The 20,000-nt window shown below is 33.9% G+C and overlaps 1 protein-coding gene and 1 long non-coding RNA gene across 3 annotated transcripts in view; both read left to right on the forward strand.

The window, feature by feature from the left end:
• The window catches only part of Snrk (SNF related kinase), a 480,315-nt gene that overhangs the window by 306,138 nt on the left and 154,177 nt on the right, over positions 1–20,000 (forward strand). The window lies entirely within an intron of this gene.
• LOC137640242 (uncharacterized) overlaps positions 496–20,000 on the forward strand; it is a 72,070-nt gene continuing 52,565 nt past the window's right edge. Inside the window, exon 1 of the long non-coding RNA XR_011044320.1 lies at positions 496–582. This is a non-coding gene — a long non-coding RNA (uncharacterized lncRNA). The remainder of the gene's footprint in view (positions 583–20,000) is intronic.

Consider the following 20,000-nt stretch of genomic DNA (forward strand, 5'->3'; position numbering starts at 1 on the left):
CTCATTTATTTGAAGTTACCTACACCTACGTATTTGTTATGATTCAAAACTATTCTTGTTATTTTTAACTTATGTTTATATTGTCCTTATTGTGGACGTTATGTTTTGAGTTTGGGAAATGTAAACTATTCTTTAACGGTAATGTGCGTGTATCTCAGTGAACAGATGAATTATATCATGGGAAATGGGATAATTCAGATTGATAAACGCGCGTACACACACAAACAAACACAAGCACACATACATATACGTAGTTTCGTTAACATTGGGGGCGTGGTTTGAGAAATTTGAAAATGTCGTATGTCTTGCTATATTGTCGTATTTGCATCGCGCAAGGCAACGGATGGACAACACCCATACTCCTTTTACTCCTTTTCTAGAGAGAGAGAGAGAGAGAGAGAGAGAGAGAGGAGAGAGAGAGAGAGAGAGATAGAGAGATGAGAGAGTGAGAGAGGAGAGAGAGAGAGAGAGAGAGAGAGAGAGAGGGGGGGGGGTTGATCCCTGGGTGTGCCAGAGGAGCGTCTTTAAATCAGTTGATGGATGAGGGACTCCGTCCTCGGCTCCCGTGAAGGACACACAAATGTGGGTATCATATTTTTTCTTTTTAGGTTTCTTTATGTGAAAATAAATATTTCGTTATAAACACTATAATATTTTGATGTAAGTCAATACTAGTGTTTTTAGCTGGTTAAAGACATATTTTATGTATAGTGTTTTTAGCTGTTTAGAGACACATTTTAGGTATAATGCCATTGCGTGTGTGTTTTGACTTCAACTCTAAGCAATCAGCAGAACCCTTGAGTACAAAAATTAATTATGAATCATTACTGAAAGTTAATTTTATTTTTTGTCTGATTCTACTTTCCTCCGTTCTTTTTATCATTCAATTTGTGGACCCACGCATCTGCCTGTTCTGCAGATTGATTTGTGTAAGTGATGCTGGTACTTGACTGCAAGATAAACATTGTTGAATGTGAGTTTGACTGAAAGGAGTCCCAACATTTATTATAGCAAATTTCTCACAAATGTTGACTTCGAAAGTAGATGGATTTACTCTAAATCACTTGTCAGCTGTCCAAGCATTTAAGAAGAAAAGATTTATTGTGAAAGGTGTTTTGCAATAAAGCGGTATTGTATATATAGCTCATCAGTCATCGCGTGATAGAGGTCGAGTAACACGATTATTTAATTTGCATTCGTTTGTAATATTTTTGCACCGGTAACCAACCGTAATTTGGGCAATTATTTTTGTGTCGGGTGTTTTATTTCATTATGTCGGAATAAATATGATATCGAATGTCATATATTCGTGTCTGTATATACTTAATATAATTAAAGATATTTCATATTTTGATAAGAGTCTCTCTCTCTTTTTTTAGAATTTAATTTGATCCTGTTTCTAGATATTCTTGAAGCATGAAGACCAGAAGAGAGGAGATATTCTTTCAGTTGTGCTGATGCTAGATTAAAGAGGTGAACCTGTCGTCAAGGCTTATCGTTATAAAGATAATGTTCCAAGAGCATAATTGAGACTGAAGGTGTGTTATGAGACACTGATAGTTGACTCATTTAAGTGTTACATGATCTTGGCACTTAATTCAGAATGTGCAGAGGGTTTTTTAAAATTCCTTAAATGAGGAATGTTTTTATTTTATTAAATATTCAGAATTTGAGATGGGATTTCTGATTCTGCTTAAGTCGCCTCTCCTAGAGAGATTATTCACAAGGTATCCTCACTGGGCTATTTTTCCCTGTTGGAGCCCTTGGGCTTATAGCATCTTGTTTTTCCAACTAGGGTTGTAGTTTGGCTGGTAATAATAATAATAATAATAATCTCCTTATTTATGGGGATTTTCTGAGAAATAAGGATGTATTTTATATATCTACATGCTCATAATATATACTGCACAATATATACAAAAACAAATGCAGCAGTTTTTAGTCCACTGCAGGACTAAGGCCTCAGACATGTCCTTATTCATGTCAAGGTTTGACCAGTTTTCATCACCACGCTAGCCAACTGCGGATTGATGATGGTGGGAGACTTTTGTTTGATCGCTCACAACAGACCAACCTGGTATGGGTGGTCCTGACTAGTATCGCTAGTCCCCAATCAGAAAAAAGGTCATATATATATATATATATATATATATATATATATATATATACATATACATATACATATATATATATACATATATATATATATACATATATATATATATATATATATATACTTGCAATAAGAAAAGTAATCTTCTATGAATGTCAGAGCTACTGTCGTCCTAGCAATTTTGGAGGTAAAGTACACATTCCTGCTTTCTGTCGTGGATTAATTAGGACACATCAAGAAGTATAAGGATGGAACTATTTTTGTTTCTCTTTTTATGTTTTCATGATGTGTTCCTGTGCTGGGTGGCAACTGTCGTTTCATATTACTCTCTCTCTCTCTCTCTCTCTCTCTCTCTCTCTCTCTCTCTCTCTTTTTTTTTTTTGTACCAACACTCACATAAATGGTTTCGGCTATCAATTACTCTTCAACTATTAAAGTGTATATTACAAAACTGGGTTTTCACTAATTGTAAATAATATTCTTGTATTTTTCAATACGTATTTTTCAAATGGGAAAATTGGTCGATATTTTCATAATGAATGACGAATTATGGGATTGAAATTCACTTTCATAACAAAACCATTGTTGATATTTAGTAATTAACTTCGATTTTTTTTAACTCGGTTATCCCCGTGTTTGTTCGTTACAAGGTCACTCTCCCTTTTATTCCTTTTATGAGTTTGTGTTATTATTATTATTATTATTATTATTATTATTATTATTATTATTATTATTATTATTATTATTATTATTATTATTATTATCATCATCTAAGCTACAACCCTAATTGGAAAAGTAGGATGCCATAAACCCATGAAATCCAACAGGGAAAATAGATCAGTAAGGAAAGGAAGTAAGTAAACAAACAGTGTAGTATGCCTGAGTGTACCCTCAAGCAAGAGAACTCTTCCCCAAGACAGTGGAAGAACATGGTACAGAGGCTATGGCACTACCCAAGACTGTAGAAAAATGGATTGATTTTAGAGTGTGCTTCTCCCATATCAAGGGAGCTGATATTTTCTTTTAGAATTGTAATGAATTAATTCATAATTTTTTACTCTATCATATTATCATGCCTTACTAACTACTGCCTATTTTATGGAAAATATTACGATTTGTAGTAGACTATTCCGTTAATAATGCAACGCTTTCCATTTCACTATTATCTTCTACATTATTTCTCTTCCTCTCGTTTTGTTAAAGTTTTTATAAATTATATAGGAGATATTTATTTTAATGTTTTCACTCTTCTTAAAATACTTTATTTTTCATTGTTTCCTTTCCTCACTGGGCTATTATCCCCGTTGGAGCCCCTGGGCTTATAGCATTCTGCTTTTCCAACTAGGTTTGTAGCATAGCAACTAATGATAATAATAATTTGGTCTGGCCAATCCTCTCTAATTCTTTTTTATAACAAATTTCAATATCATTTTATTGTGAGGCAAATCAATTTTACTATAATAAAAATTTATTCAGCCAATTATTTCCCAACGTTTCTTCTAATTTTGTTGTATAGGCAGCTATGGTTTTTATTCTATTTCGGTGCATTTTCCCTCTATTTAATAGGCCGCTGCACCCCTTTATTTTAAAGAATTATATGTGTTGTTCCCTTTCATTATTTGTGTTATGCCATGCCAGTTTTCATTTTTTTTATCACACATCATTTTACAGTTTATCAAAGCTCGTTAATTATTTTCTCATGTCATTCAAGTTCGTTTATTTTATTTGTCTATGTTGTTTCCCTTCTCTCTTTCCCATTAATATGCTATATTTACTTTTATCTATTTTTATTTTATTTTATTTTGATAATTGTTTTATATTTTATACTAATTTTATCTTTTTTCTTAAGTACGATTACTTATAGCTCACTTAGTGTACAACTCAAAAGGTGTTTTATGAATGTTCTTGAAATAGACATTTATTTTAGCATTCATTTTTATATGCTCAATTATAAGGTTCAATTCTTGCAGTGTTACAGCTGTCTCTCGTAGCAGTATTCAAAAACACTATTTTTGTACAAATAGAAAGTAATATTCCAGATCTCTGGTGGATCTGTGCCGGGTTGGAACGGATTAAGGGTTGTTAGAAAATGTCAGCTATTTTTGCAGAGTTCAGTTTAAGCGAGATAGCTATATGGGAAGAGTGGAAATTTTAACGTCGTATATCTGAGGGAAGTGATGGTTTTTATTCCATGAATTGAGGAAATTAATTTTACTTTTACTCGGATGAAATGCCGTTAAACAATCCCCGTTATGATCGAATACTGTCTTCTTTAATTGAATACTGTCTTCTTATTTGATTGAATACTGTCTTTCATTGAATAATCTCTTCTTTCATTAAATAATCTCTTCTTTAATTGAATACTGTCTTCGTCTTTAATTGAATACTGTCTTCTTCTGTGATTGAATACTGTCTTCTTCTTTGATTGAATACTGTCTTTGATTGAATACTCTCTTCTTTAATTGAATACTGTCTTCTTCTTTGATTGAATACTGTCTTTGATTGAATACTCTCTTCTTTAATTGAATACTGTCTTCTTTAATTGAATACTCTCTTATTCTTTGATTGAATACTGTCGTCTTCTTTGATTGAATACTCTCATCTTTAATTGAATACTGCCTTCGTCTTTAATTGAATACTGTCTTTGATTGAATACTGTCTTCTTTAATTGAATACTGTCTTCGTCTTTGATTGAATACTCTCTTCTTCTTTGATTGAATACTCTCTGCTTTGATTGAATACTGTCTTCTTGGATTGAATACTGTCTTCTTCTGTGATTGAATACTGTTACTGTCTTCTTCTGTGATTGAATACTGTCTTCTTTGATTGAATACTCTATTCTTTGATTAAATACTGTCTTCGTCTTTAATTGAATACTGTCTTCGTCTTTGATTGAATACTGTCTTCTTCTGTGATTGAATACTGTCTTCTTCTTTGATTGAATACTGTCTTCTTCTGTGATTGAATACTGTCTTCTTTAATTGAGGACTGTCTTCTTCTTTGATTGAATACTGTCGTCTAGGATTGAATACTGTTTTCTTCTTTGATTGAATACTGTCTTCTTCTTTGATTGAATACTGTCTTCTTTAATTGAGGACTGACTTCTTCTTTGATTGAATACGGTCTTCTTCTGTGATTGAATACGGTCTTCTTCTGTGATTGAATACTGTCTTTTTTAATTGAGTACTGTCTTCTTCTTTGATTGAATACTGTCTTCTTCTGTGAGTGAATACTGTCTTTTTTAATTGAGTACTGTCTTCTTCTTTGATTGAATACTGTCTTCTTCTTTGATTGAATACTGTCTTCTTTAATTGAGTACTGTCTTCTTCTTTGATTGAATACTGTCTTCTTTAATTGAGTACCGTCTTCTTCTTTGATTGAATACTGTCTTCTTTAATTGAGTACTGTCTTCTTTAATTGAGTACTGTCTTCTTCTTTGATTGAATACTGTCTTCTTTAATTGAGTACCGTCTTCTTCTTTGATTGAATACTGTCTTCTTTAATTGAGTACTGTCTTCTTCTTTGATTGAATACTGTCTTCTTCTGTGCCACCGTTATCCCTACATTAAGGGGTCGGTTGCCTGTTCGCCCTCTCCAATACCTTCTATCAAAGGCATCCTCTTCCACCAAACCTCTTCTCTCCATATCCTCCTTCACCTTATCTCGCCATCTAATTCTCCGCCTCCCTCTCGATCTTGTCCCTTTAACAGGTTCCTCCCGCCCCTCCCCATTCTTTCCCCGTCTTTCATCTTCAACTTTATTATGATGCAAATCATCGTCAGTTGCTTAATTTAGTTTTCCAGAAATTTTTGAAAGTGTCCCATGCTTGATTCATTCAACTAATTTACATTTAATTAGATGTTATATTTTTAGCAGTGTGTGAGTTATTAGTAGTTGTTTATTCTTAAAGGTTGTGTTTTATGGATAGAGTATGAGATTCCGGAGATTATAATATGCTCTCTCTCTTTCTCTCTCTCTCTCTCTCTCTCTCTCTCTCTCTCTCTCTCTCTCTCTCTCTCTCTCTCTCTCAACCCTAGTAGTACGGAACCTTATAATTTCCGTCAATTTTCATATCAATACTTATGCATGTGGGTGTATCAGCAGAATGTATAATGATTTTATTTTTGTGTGTGATTTTTTTTCATACATTTTCTTATTATGTGGCCTTTTGATAAAAACTCATAGTTGTTTATCCTTGAAACCTTAGTATAAAGGTCAAGTGTCATCTATGAAAGCCTGACAGATCTAGTTATCGGGAAATTCAAACGCACTCGCACGTGGGTGTAGGTGTACCTGTATATGTACGTGTATATATGCACTTCCTGTATATAGTATATAAATACAGACACTTAACCTAATGGGAGTGATGTGTTTATCTACACTTTCACTGCATTTTTTTTATATAGCCTATTTGTTGTGTCTTCTAGATAGACTTCAAAGTATTTACAAAGTCTGGCATTGCTTATTTGACTCAATCTGAGTCGTATGACGGACAATCTTTCAACCATGTGCAAATACGTATATCTCTTCACGCTATGCAAAGGAGCCTTTTGTACCGAAAACACATGGATTAAGTACGTGAATTTTGAATATATATATATATATATATATATATATATATATATATATATATATATGTATATATATATATTTATATATATATATATGTGTATATATATATATGTATGTATATATATATATATATATATATATATATATATATATATATATGTGTGTGTGTGTGTGTGTGTGTGTGTGTGTGTGTGTGTGTGTGTGTGTGTACGCCACTCGACAAAAATGACGGCTAAATATTTAGATAGAAATGCACACACCATCCTCTCACCAGAGTATGACTACTCCCTCTCCCCCTAACGAGGGATAAAGAGAGCCGAGTGCTCTTTATTATGTAGGGGAGATACGTATGGCATTTGAGAGAGAGAGAGAGAGAGAGAGAGAGAGAGAGAGAGAGAGAGAGAGAGAGAGAGAGAGAGAGAGAGAGAGAATCATGTTTAATATATAAATTAGTGTGTTACAAATTAACTGCAACGAAGTGTCTTGTTATAAAAATCTACCTGGATGTTTGCATGATAACTGTAACAGCATACTATAAAAAAGTAAAAGTTAAGACATTAAAAGCACGGTAACTGTTAAGTGGTTAATACGTAATGAAAGACCCGTGATATAATAGTAAAAAGAGTAAAAGCAGAGCGTATACCTCCTCCAACATCAAACCTTCTGAACCTATATTTTTATCAACCAGACAAATATATATCGAAAACGAAACTAAATATTACACGCTACAAGGAGACTTAAGATTCAGTCAAACTCTAATCAGTTATTGTTATTGAAAAAAATCTACGGTAATGATTTGTAGAAATTCATGTTTTTGACCTATGTTCTTTCGAATCAAAGCTGGGATTTAAAAATATAAAAAAAAATATATATATATATATTTCCCGAAACACATTCCTATACCTCCCAAATTCGAATTAGGCCTACTTGTTAACTAGCCGTAAGATTATCTTTTGATGAATTAAATTATGTTGCCCGTGTGGTGGTGGGTGTATTAAAGGAAATATGTAAATCTTCACACGACAAAGAATTAATGTAGAAACCTTATCAGTCACTAATCTAACGATTTACGTAACATCACCTTACATATATTACAATATCATCAGTGATAAGTACTTAACTCTCTCACCCACAATCTTATTAATCTTTTGATTCGGTCCTATTTTCCTGTAGATCTAGTAGACATGTTTAACATTGTTAATACGTTTGCATAGCTTAGAGTCATAACTTGACGTGACAAAGAATCACGCTCACAGACAGTCTGACGATTTTACCAAGTGTCTCGAAGTAGTGCAGCCGGGTTTTGATTACTCTCATTACCTCAGTTCGGAAGGTCGAAGTTCCCCTTGAAAGTGATAGTGTTGTTGAACCGTTTCGACTTCAACGCCGTGAATCAGCAGCTATTCCGCTCCCAGCGCCCTTCCTGTTTGTTTCATGGCTCGACCCTTTTCTTTTCGTTTCATCGGTTTGTTTACTCTTTTATAGAGTCTGAGCGTTTTCTATAGCACCTGAACGTTTTGTATAGCGCCTGAACGTTTTCTCAATTTTTTTTTTTCGAAATCCTTCTACCCTCGATTTTTCGAACATAGAAGGCCTTTAGACATGAATAGTTATGGTTTTTAACCCGAATGTTCCAAGATCTGTATATAGTTTTGTAACACTGTATTTATCCATCATGATGTAGCTAAATGCTCAGATGTGTCTTTGATAAATCCCAAAAGGGTTTCTTACTGTTTCTCTCCACAAGTTAGTGGATCATTAATGCCTGTGCCGGTCTGATGTAGGACAGAAATCTCGTCAACCCCAACTCCTTTACTTGTAACAAACAAACATGAACGTAATAATGAAAGCAGTTTCTGAATGATATAACGTGATAACACTTAACAAATGGCGGGTGCTGCATTAACTGCTACACACCATGACATGCTAACTCTCACCGAGACAGACCCTTTATGCAGCCCAAATAAGCATAAACTACTCAATGTATTTACTAGTCTGCTGAATACATAGTGAAATTGGAAGATGACTGGACTGGTAGGTAAGCAGTCTTAATTGTTTACGAATTCTAAAGGGGTTATTTGGATGTATTTCCATGGTTTAATGTATAATGAAGCAATTTATTTCTTCACAGATGTTTTTCTCCAATTTGTCAAATCTTTGATGTTCATCTGAAAACAATTCTAAATTTCATAAATAAACTTTGTATTATTTTCCGGGCACCTTTCACATGTACTGTCTCTCGCTTACGTGTATTTGTGATGTCTGTGTGTTTTTATGTCTGAAAGTGGCAGAATAAAGAACATTTCTCTATTTCTTGTTTCCTGAAAAGTCATCAGAAGTGAAGCGAGTGTAGACAATTTACTGATGAAAGAAAGCTTTCTTCTCTCGTCCATTGAGACCTCAGTGTAAACATCTTCTTGAAAAGGAAGGTTGGGATCTAAATACTTTGGGAATAGAAGTAACTCTCTCTCTCTCTCTCTCTCTCTCTCTCTCTCTCTCTCTCTCTCTCTCTCTCTCTCTCTCCTTGAGCAGAAAGCTTTGTCGTCTTTCCCTCCGTTATCCTTACATTAAGGGGTCGGTTGCCTGATGCACCTTCTTCAATGCCATTTATCAAAGGCATCCTCTTCTCTCCATATTTGTCCTTCATCTAATCTTCCCATCTTATTCTCTGCCTCCCTCTCGATTTAACCAAACCCCTTATCAGGTTCCTCCTAAGCTCTCCTCACCATCCATTCTCAACACTTCCCCACACCATCTCAGTCGTGCCACTCTTACCACTCTTATCACTTCTGTAATCTTTACTACGCCTGCCATTCTTCATATTTCATTATTTTCCAATCTTACAAGCAGTGATATTCCCATAATCCACAACAGTATTCTCATCTCTGTTCTCTGTTCAAGCTTTGCTTCCTCTTTTCGTCTTAAAGCCAGTGTTTTTTATCCATACATTAACACTGGTCTTATCACTGTGCTATAGATCTTGAAAGTGCCAACTCATAATTACAATTTTGATTCGAACACTTACATATGGTTATATTTAGATTAATCTTGGCGTAATGAATAATTCCTTTGCAAAGAATTGCCCGTGACGTAATACTTAGGTTTCCTATTTGACGTGCTTCTATTTATAACGTAACTTGTATCTGGAAATGTTATTAAAAACTGATATGAGCTTTAGGAATTTTTATGTTATGATTTGCCTAATTACACGACTGCAATAGGATTACATAAATCTCCTATTATGTTTAGGAGTCGAAGCCTTCAAAAATATACGAGTTTCCGTGAACTGTCGTTTTGATTTGCATCGGGGATTACACCTACTGTACGTTATTATATGTTGATGATGAGGGTATACAGTAATTAAGTCTTATAGGTAAATTTGTGTCGCAGTATATTTGCGCAAAAGATTTACCCCGCTGTTGAAAGTTTCTTAGTCATTAAAAAAATTGGTTGATGGATATGAGAGTTTCTTTATGAAAACTGACATTTTGGGACAAGAAACACGTATATATATATATATTATATATATATATATATATATATATATATATATATATATATATATATATATATATATATATATATATTGTTCATATGTCTGTGTGTTTTGAGAGAAGTTACATAAATACATCAGTTGATATTCTTCGTATCCGATTTATGCAGTATATTGCTTTTAGTTTATTGTTGAATCTTTATAGGGTCTAAGAGAACAAAATATACAGGACAGAGGAAGATGTGAAAGTCTGAATAGAAACAGTGACCCAATATTGAAATAAGAAAAGATGAAATCAAAGAAGGAGAAGAATGTTTATAGCCCCTCTGATCCCAAGAAACATGAATCCTGAAACATTTATTTGGCTGTCTTCCTTCCGAATGATGTTTGTGCAGATTATACCACATGTTTGTGCTGCGAATGTGATGAGGTGTGCGATCTGAGTTCATGTGTTTGTGCAGGAGTGCTGTCCTTTGTGTGTGTTGCTCAAACTTGAGGCACATACATGTCCTTGTTGATGCTGTTTATGATACGGTAATTTTTGGCTGTTAGTTTATTGTTCCATCCACAATGTTACGTCATCTTTTTCTTGGTCAGAGGAAAGTGACTGACATGGAGATTTTAGGTGGACCTTTCAATAAAGCCTTCATTACTGTTGGGTGAAGAGCTTGTATCTAATAAGTAACACGTAATGTTTATCAAGGTTTTCCTTATTTTTCGTAAAACAGGTAGTCTGTGGGTAATCAACTACATGTTTACGCATAACAAAAGTTAGAGAAAGCAACATAAAGTTTTTGAATAAGTGCGATATAGTAATTTCCGCCGTTTGTGACGAGTCAAGTAACCAAATAAAAGCAAAATTTTACTGTGTAAGGGAAACTAAAGTTTTTAAGTACTTTGAAGAAAAATAAATTTGTTTTCTTCGCTTCTTGGTTGAAATAACTATTGTCTTTTTAATCTGGTTAGCAAAATGGATATCTTGGAGTAGATTATGTTAGTGACTACTTAAATATGTAAGTAACAAAGAATGTGGCAAGAGGAAAATGGTTTACTCTTTTCTCACCGTAAGGCTCAGTACTACAAAGTATTCAAGAAGATTTATTTCAGCTATGATCAAGTTGTGGAATGGTCTTCCTAATCAGGCTTATGAATCTGTTAAACTTCAAAAGTTCAAACTTGCAGGGAATGTTTTTATGTTGAACAGGCTAACTCATGTCTCTCTTTACAGTTTATGGATGAAAGATCTATTTTAACGTTGTTACTAATCTAATTTTTTTTGTATTAGCTATTAGTATTAGTATTGGTATTCTCTTGTAGTTTGTTTATTTCCTTACCTCACTAGGCTATTTGTCCCTGTTAGAGCCCTTGGGCTAATAGCATCCTGCTTTTACAATTAGGGTTATAGCTTGGTTGATAATAATAATAATAATAATAATAATAATAATAATAATAATAATAATAATAATAATAATAATAATAGAGCTTGACTATTTAAATGGTCTTGTGGGTTGAGTGTGTATTCTAGTTGAACATACATGCAATTATGTAAATATCTTAAAAACAAAATGTGTAATTACGCCACTCCTACACACACTAATGAGTTGTTTCTCGCAATTGTCTAGAGAAAAGCAGCTACCTCACGTCTGTGGTATTTCGTGCTTCCCTCTTGTTGGATAACAGTAACATATTATCAGAAGATTCTTTTAGAACTGAAAGGCTGACGATCTCTGGAACCATTCATTCACACACACACATGCACACACACACACACACACACACACACACACACATATATATATATATATATATATATATATATATATATATATATGCGAGTGCATGTCTGTAGAGAAAATACTTTATTGTATCTTTATAATTAGCAACATTTATGTTCATTATGACTAATGCCGTTCATTATGTAGTCTGGGATGAAGGGTTTTTGTTTCAAGTGATTCATTTAGCGGCACTTGTTGTGATCAATGCTGAATGATTGCCCCTTGATTGCGTGAATTGAAGTATCAAACATTTATTTCTAGCTTGAGAGAGAGAGAGAGAGAGAGAGAGAGAGAGAGAGAGAGAGAGAGAGAGAGAGAGAGAGAAATAACATAAATGTATCACTTTAAGGTGATTTCAATTAGAATTTTTTTTTCTACTTTTTAAATTTTTTTAGAGATTTTCTTTTATATTTCCTGAAAGTAGTTTGTTCGTACAGTATTCTGCTTTTGATATTAATCTAGGTGGAGTTGAATCATGAGTGAATCCTAAGTAGATGTCGTAATTAATAAGTTTTATAGAATTCATAAGATTTGCTCAATTTACAAATAAATATTTCTACTAACTAAAGTGAAGACTGTAAGCTCTGGCTTATGTAAAAGTCAAGGAAGAGAGAGAGAGAGAGAGAGAGAGAGAGAGAGAGAGAGAGAGAGAGAGAGAGAGAGATTCCAGGCATACGTCAACGCTGAGTGTTAGGAATCTTCCCACGCCATACCATAGGCAACCTTGAAGGAATCGGCAAGTTAGGAAGTAAGGTAATTATAATCGAGCTCTACGGACCTTGGCTGCCATCGCCTTTATAGGAAGGAGCCAACATCTAGGCGATGTCGTAAGTGATTCTTTAAGGGTAGTTTTGTCATAGGGGGCTGATGGGGATAGGGGTGTGGGGGGGGGGAGCAGGAGAGGGAGTATCTGTGCCAAGAGGTAATGTAGGTGTTTATGTGGGTTTACTCTAGATCCCTATATGTCCCTAGTAGTTGTTCATCCTCACGTGTAAGAAAATCCCCATCTGCTGGGGTGCAGCAAGCGATTGTGACCCTTACGTCTCGCTACTGGTCGGGCTAGATTGGATAGTCATTCTCTAGGGGCTCTTGACTCCTCCTAGGACGTGGACCGTGTTAATATTATCGTTATTCTTGGTGTTTCGTGGCGGCCTTCATCCTACTGACCAGGTTTCGAAATGGGGCCTTTGCGCTCCCTTCTGTAGTTTTTAGTATGACTTGATGTGTGTGTGTGTGTATATATATATATATATATATATATATATATATATATATATATATATATATATATATATATATACTGTATATATATGTATGTGTGTATATTTATATATATATATATATATATATATATATATATATATATATGTATATGTGTGTGTGTGTGTATTTATGTATATATGTGTGTATATATATATATATATATATATATATATATATATATATATATATATATATATATATATATATATATATATATGGGTGTGTGTGTGTGTGATATTTATATATATGCTGTATATGATAGATATTTGATTATGTATATATATATATATATATATATATATATATATATATATATATATATATATATATATATCACAGCTCTTTAAATCCCTGAAGGGGGGGGGGGGGGTGGCGCAGAAGAGTATGTACTGTATATATAATCTATACACCTGAACGTTTTGGTTACAATAATGAGTATTTTATTATATCTGGGTTTTCCATAAAAATTAAAGCACATTCATGTAATACGTAAACTCAAGTTGAAATAATGTATTAGATTCATGGGTAAATCGCATGTAGCCACATTAAAGTGAATGAATTCATAAGGACAATGCCAATAAGATTAGCCAATACTGTAATAATACTAGTAGTAAGCTTACGGTAATTATTAAGTTCTATTAAGCCTTTTATTCTTAAGGTCCGTTGTTTGTTTATGTCTCGGTTCTGTTACGAAAGGAATTTTTATGTTAGACAAATGAAATATCTCTTGAATTTTGCAAACGAATGTGGGTTGTATTTGTTTTTGGATCGTTAATGTTATTTTGATGTAGGAAACTTTACCAAAGAGAAAAATGTGTTTTATAAAAAGGACCATAGAAAATGAACATGGAGAAGGCCAACTGGAGAAACGAAAAAATGAAATAGTTTTTATTTTCGATGAAAAATTAAATTTAGCTAAAGAACACAAGACTGACATTAAAAGAAGGTTTCTTTGTAAAAACAAAATGAGGTTATGAAAATTAAAATGTCACTTTTTTCTAAAAGGAAAAGTATTTAATCAGATGGTCCTACCAGTGTTGACTTATGCATCAGAAACTTGGGGCCTTAGAACATAAGGTAGTTATAACTCAAAGAGCAATGGAAAGAATAATGATAGGAAATGAGTAACATGGATACGAGTGCAAACCAAAATAGAGGATATTCTAATAACGTGTAAGTAAAAGAGATGAACATGGACAGGACATACAATGAGAGTGACAGACGATAGATGAACATTAATAATAACAAAATGAGTCTCTAGAGGTTCCAAAAGACGGAAAGGAAAGAAGAGAAGACAATGGACTGACGAACTAACAAAATTTGCGGGTGTGGATTCGCATAGAAAGGCCATAAACAAACGCAAGTGGAAGGACAAGTCTGAGTCCTTTATCCTGCAGTAGACAGACTTGTAACGGCCGATGGCATATATATATATATATATATATATATATATATATATATATATATATATATATATATATGTATATATATATATATATATATATTAATTTTTAATATCGTGTACATGACGTTAATCGTGCAGTTGTATGTTTTAAGAATCATAATTTTTGTGAAAGTACCGTACGTTTGTATTGATGATTACATATGGTATTGTTTGCTTTGTAGTGAAAGAACCTGCAAATCAAAAAAAGAAGCAATGAGTTCACAAGAGCAAAAAGATAAGTTATATTTTCCTCGTATCTCGGACGTTGATATCCCATCACTTTTCCTTTTTCAAGGTTTGAATTTTCAAGTCGGAATAGGAACCGCGTGTTTACTTTTTGTGCTGCAATTTCTGTAGCAATAAATCGCTTAAGGATCTCTGCCTCACCTCATTCCCCTTTGCCCTGACTCCGATTGATTGTCTACTCAGGATTGATTTATGGCCGAATACAGGGAATATAGTGTTGGCAATTGCCAGTGAAGTGGGAACTGTTTTGTCTTTTGAGTGTGTTAATGTGGATTTTCATGGCGTTAATGTTTTTACTACTGCTACTTATTGCAACACGCAAAACAGCAACAACAACAACAACAACAAATGCTGCCGATTCTATAGTCAATTTTTTTTAGCGATGCAGATTTGCACCGACTCACAGGGGTGCCCTTTTAGCTCGGAAAAGTTTCCTGATCGCTGATTGGTTGGACGAGATAATTCTAACCAATCAGCGATCAGAAAACTTTTCCGAGCTAAAATGGCACTGCTGCTACTCGGTGCAAATCTGCCTCGATAAAAGAAATGGACTATAGTCCACTGTAGGGCAAAGGCCTCGGACATGTCCTTCTTCATGTCTTGTGTTTGGTCATTTTCATCAACACGCTGGGCACTGAAGAGTGGTGATGTTGGAAGACTTTATTCTGATCGCTCTCAGCAAACCAACCCAGTATGGATGTTCTTCACTAATACAGCATTGCTGATGATGGTGATACACTAACTGTTTCACCACGGCAATTCCCCCATATATATATATATATATATATATATATATATATATATATATATATATATATATATATATATATATATATATATATATATATATATATATGTGTGTGTGTGTGTGTGTGTGTGTGTGTGTGTGTGTGTGTACGGATGTATGTACATACTGTATGTGTATGTGTTCTTTCTTGCTAGCGTATGTGTATGAAATTTATATGCGATATTGGTGATATACGACTGCTCAAGAATATCATTTATTGATGTCTGACCTAAGTCCGTCGATGTGCAGCTGAAGACTGGAAGTCTAAAGAAGCCCTATGAACACGGGAGAGAGAGAGAGAGAGAGAGAGAGAGAGAGAGAGAGAGAGAGAGAGAGAGAGAGAGAGAGAGAGAGAGAGAGAGAGACAGACGCCAACCTGAACTTGTAAGCATATGACTTGTAAGCATATGATGTAATATTACGTTTGCGTTTCTGGGGTCTCTCTCTCTCTCTCTCTCTCTCTCTCTCTCGTGAGTGAGCGAGTGAGTCTAGTGTTGACGATAACTTGTTAAACTTGAATCATCATTTTTAGTTTGTCTCCTTTTATTTTTTTGTCATTAAGTTATTGGATGTTTCTCACCAGTGACAGATAATTATCCTGTTGCTTCTTTATTTTTTTTCTTCTGAATTGGAGCATGAAATTTCTTTTAATATTTATAAGTTTATATAGGTTAGTTAGGTCAATAGTAATGTATATGGTTTCATCGAATTATATAGCGAAAAGTCGTGCATAAAATATTTTGCAAGATAATCCGATTTCTTTTCACGAAATGCAGATGAATAATGTATGTTGGAATGCCCATGATATGCATAAGCTATGTAGGAAATGAAGGGAATAGCTAATATTAGACTCAAATGCCGTTCGAAATTCACCGGAAGTCATGGCTATAGAGTATAGATTGTCGTCGCACATTGGAATTTACTGTACTAACTGCCAGGATGAATTCTGGCTATTATAATTGCAGGTATGCCGTTATGGTTTGTTTATTGCGAATACAGTACATTGATGATGAATCAAATATCAGATGGGTGGTTAAAAGGTTTGAAAAATCAGAAAGCAACGGCAATTAAGTTATTGATGAAATGATGTATAATGGGAGGTTTATTTATTATTTGGACAAGTACTCTCGTGTTTTGTTACTTGGTGATCTTAGGAATGATAATAGTCGATCCTCGTTTGTTCTTAATGATATCCTGCTATCTTTTATCTGCTTGAAAATTTTACAAACTTGGGATGTTCTATATTCTCGGAGAGAGAGAGAGAGAGAGAGAGAGAGAGAGAGAGAGAGAGAGAGAGAGAGAGAGAGAGAGAGATAATTTTTATGGTTACTGATTTTTCTATATAATAACACTAATCTACGGTTTAAACTTTACGTGATTTAAGGATATTTTTGTATTAAATTGTTTGAAAAAGACGCATCGTATAATGACAATCGCATCTTTTGTATTGCCTGTTCAAGTTCTCGAGAAAAATTTTGATATTCTTTAAAGACATATTCCTTAAAAGAATGATTAAAATAATAAAGCACATTTTTCCTTTGGTTTTTTATTTCGATTAAAAAATGTTAAATCTGTCACCGCATACACAAGATCATTCTTTTTACTTTTTCCCTCTGTGCTCTTGTTCTTCTGCACCTGATTCTACAAACAGGAATTAGCTGCATTTCTTCTTGTCTACGCATATCCAAGATTATAATGTAGACAACCTAAATGGGTCTTGTCCCGTCTCACTCCGGGAAGTAATGAAACTTCCTTTTTATGTATTACTGCTTTGATGGAACAAGCTGTTCAGTACACAGCACATGTGCATAATGTACATGGCCTTGCATCCAGTATTGTCTATATTTTCTTGACCTACAACTCTTCGTATGACTGTAACAGTTATCTTCTTAGCTTATGTACATGGACTTTCATACACAGTATATACCTCTCAAGTCTTTCTCTTCCACCAAATCCCTCTGTTCGGTACTATTTATTTTTCAGAATTCCCTCCATTCAACACCATCTTCTTAGTATACCCTCTATTTAGCACCATGTGGCCTTTAGAATTCCTTCCATTTAACACTATTTTCCTAAAATACCCTCCATTTAACACTATTTCATTTTTTAGAATTCTTTTCGTTCATCACCATCTTCTCGGAATACCCTCTTAATTAAAACCATTTGGTTTTTAGAATTATTTTAATTTAACGCCATTTTCCCCAAATAACATCCATTTAAAACCATTTTTTTTCAGATTTCCCTCCACTTAACACCATCTTCTCGGAATACCCTCTATTTAACATCATATGATTTTTTTTTAGAATTCCTTCCATTCAACACCATTTTCCCCGAATACCCTCCATTTAACACCGTTTGCTTTCTCAGAATTTCCTCCATTCAACGCCATTTTATTTTAGAATTACCTCCATTGAACTTGATTTGTACTTCAGAGTAGATATCGAACATTATCACAAAATCCTCTTTATTGTTTCTGAAGAGGACTGTAGAATACCTCTGGAACGTTGTTTGATGAGGCCACAGCCTTATAATAGTAGATTGCTTCCCTTCCACTGTTGGGCCTTTGTTTTTCAAGTTTAGTTTCACTGCTTACTTTTGGACGAAGTAGGTACCTTAATTATTTCAAGGCTCTTCCCCAGTAGCATTGTTATTCTAACTAGGAAGGGAAAAGTTTTCTCACAGAATGATGAAATCATTCCTGGTCCTTTCGTACACAGTAAAAGAGATTATTAATTTTTTATCAGTCCTCAAAAGCTACCATCGGGATGGATGACGAATGTTGATCAAAGATGCAGTTACAGGTTGATGTAAATTTTTTTTTAAGTTGAAATTTTTAAAAAGATTATAATGAAAACCATTTTATAGCTCTATCTCTGTGTAGTTAACCTTTTCTTTTTGAAGGATTAACCTAATGAAATGGCAATCTTTCTTTTATATAAATCTTTGCCTATGTAAATCTGAATACCTTTATACAAAATGTATAGGCTATATGGGTACATACATTCGCACCTAGCGTATGTAAACACTTAATCCCCCCCACTCCCAATACCGGAGTTTTATTGTCCAGCATTGTCACTGGAAAGTTATAATTATGCTCTATTGTGATGAGAGTGGCTCCCTTATCACTGACAGTTTTCCTTGAAATTTAGGTCGTGACATTTTTCATCTGTGTTATTGTTGGTGGTTTAGGAGGCATCGATCCTCATTGTGTGAGGTAAAATTATATGAGGAAGGAAAATATGCTGAGTTTGAAATACATTGGAAAAATTGGGTTATGAATATGGACGTTACAGCATCAGGGAAGGAATAATTGGCAAGCGCTGTGAGCATTGAGGACGATGACTCGGTAGAAATTGTGGAATTGTCAGAAACATGGAATGGACAGTAGTAGGAACTGGTTGGGTTTAAGTGGAAGAACTGGTTAGGTTTGAGTTGGACGACAGATTGGGTTAAAGTGTAAGAACTGGTTGGGATAGAGTAGAAGAACTGGTTGGGTTTATATACCCGAAATTCTTGTACGGCATAGCTTTACCTTCAATGTCACGCAAGTAAATGATGTTTAAATGCAAGACATTTGTCTCTGGAGTCAAGCCTGAAGTTGAATTCGTTATTCCAGAGATTGGAGGGCTTACCGTTATTTTATTGTTCTGTGATTGTACAGGTATATAATATATAAGTGTTTTATAGTGTGGTTGCCTTCTTTCCTACCGTTATCCCTACATTAAGGGGTCGGTTGCCTGATGCGTCCTCTCCAATGCCTTCTGTCAAAGGCATCCTCTTTCACTAAACCTCATCTCTCCATCTCACCCTTCCCCTTATCTCGCCATTTAATTTTCTGCCCAACTCTCAAAAACCCTTAACAGGCTCACCCAAGCCCCCCTCAATCCCTCCCCTCCATCCTTGTATATCGCTAGATATATTGTGATGTCTGTTGGCAAAATAAGCATTTTCTCTTAAGGCATCTTTATTTCTCTCCGGTGATTTTAGTAAAGATATACAGTAAACTAATGATGATAATGGTAATAATAATGATGATGATGATGATGATTATTATTATTATTATTATTATTATTATTATTATTATTATTATTATTATTATTATTATTATTATTATATCTGTGTAATGATACTGTTGATAATTATAGTAATTATTATTATTATTATTATTATTATTATTATTATTATTATTATTATTATTATTATTGTTATTATTATCATATTGTTTTCTTTATAATAATTGATAATAATAATAATAACAATAATAGTAATTGTTATTATTACCGTGATAATGATGATAACTGCAATAA

The sequence above is a fragment of the Palaemon carinicauda genome, chromosome 4 (assembly GCF_036898095.1).
Source record: "Palaemon carinicauda isolate YSFRI2023 chromosome 4, ASM3689809v2, whole genome shotgun sequence".
Taxonomy (NCBI): Eukaryota; Metazoa; Arthropoda; class Malacostraca; order Decapoda; family Palaemonidae; genus Palaemon; species Palaemon carinicauda.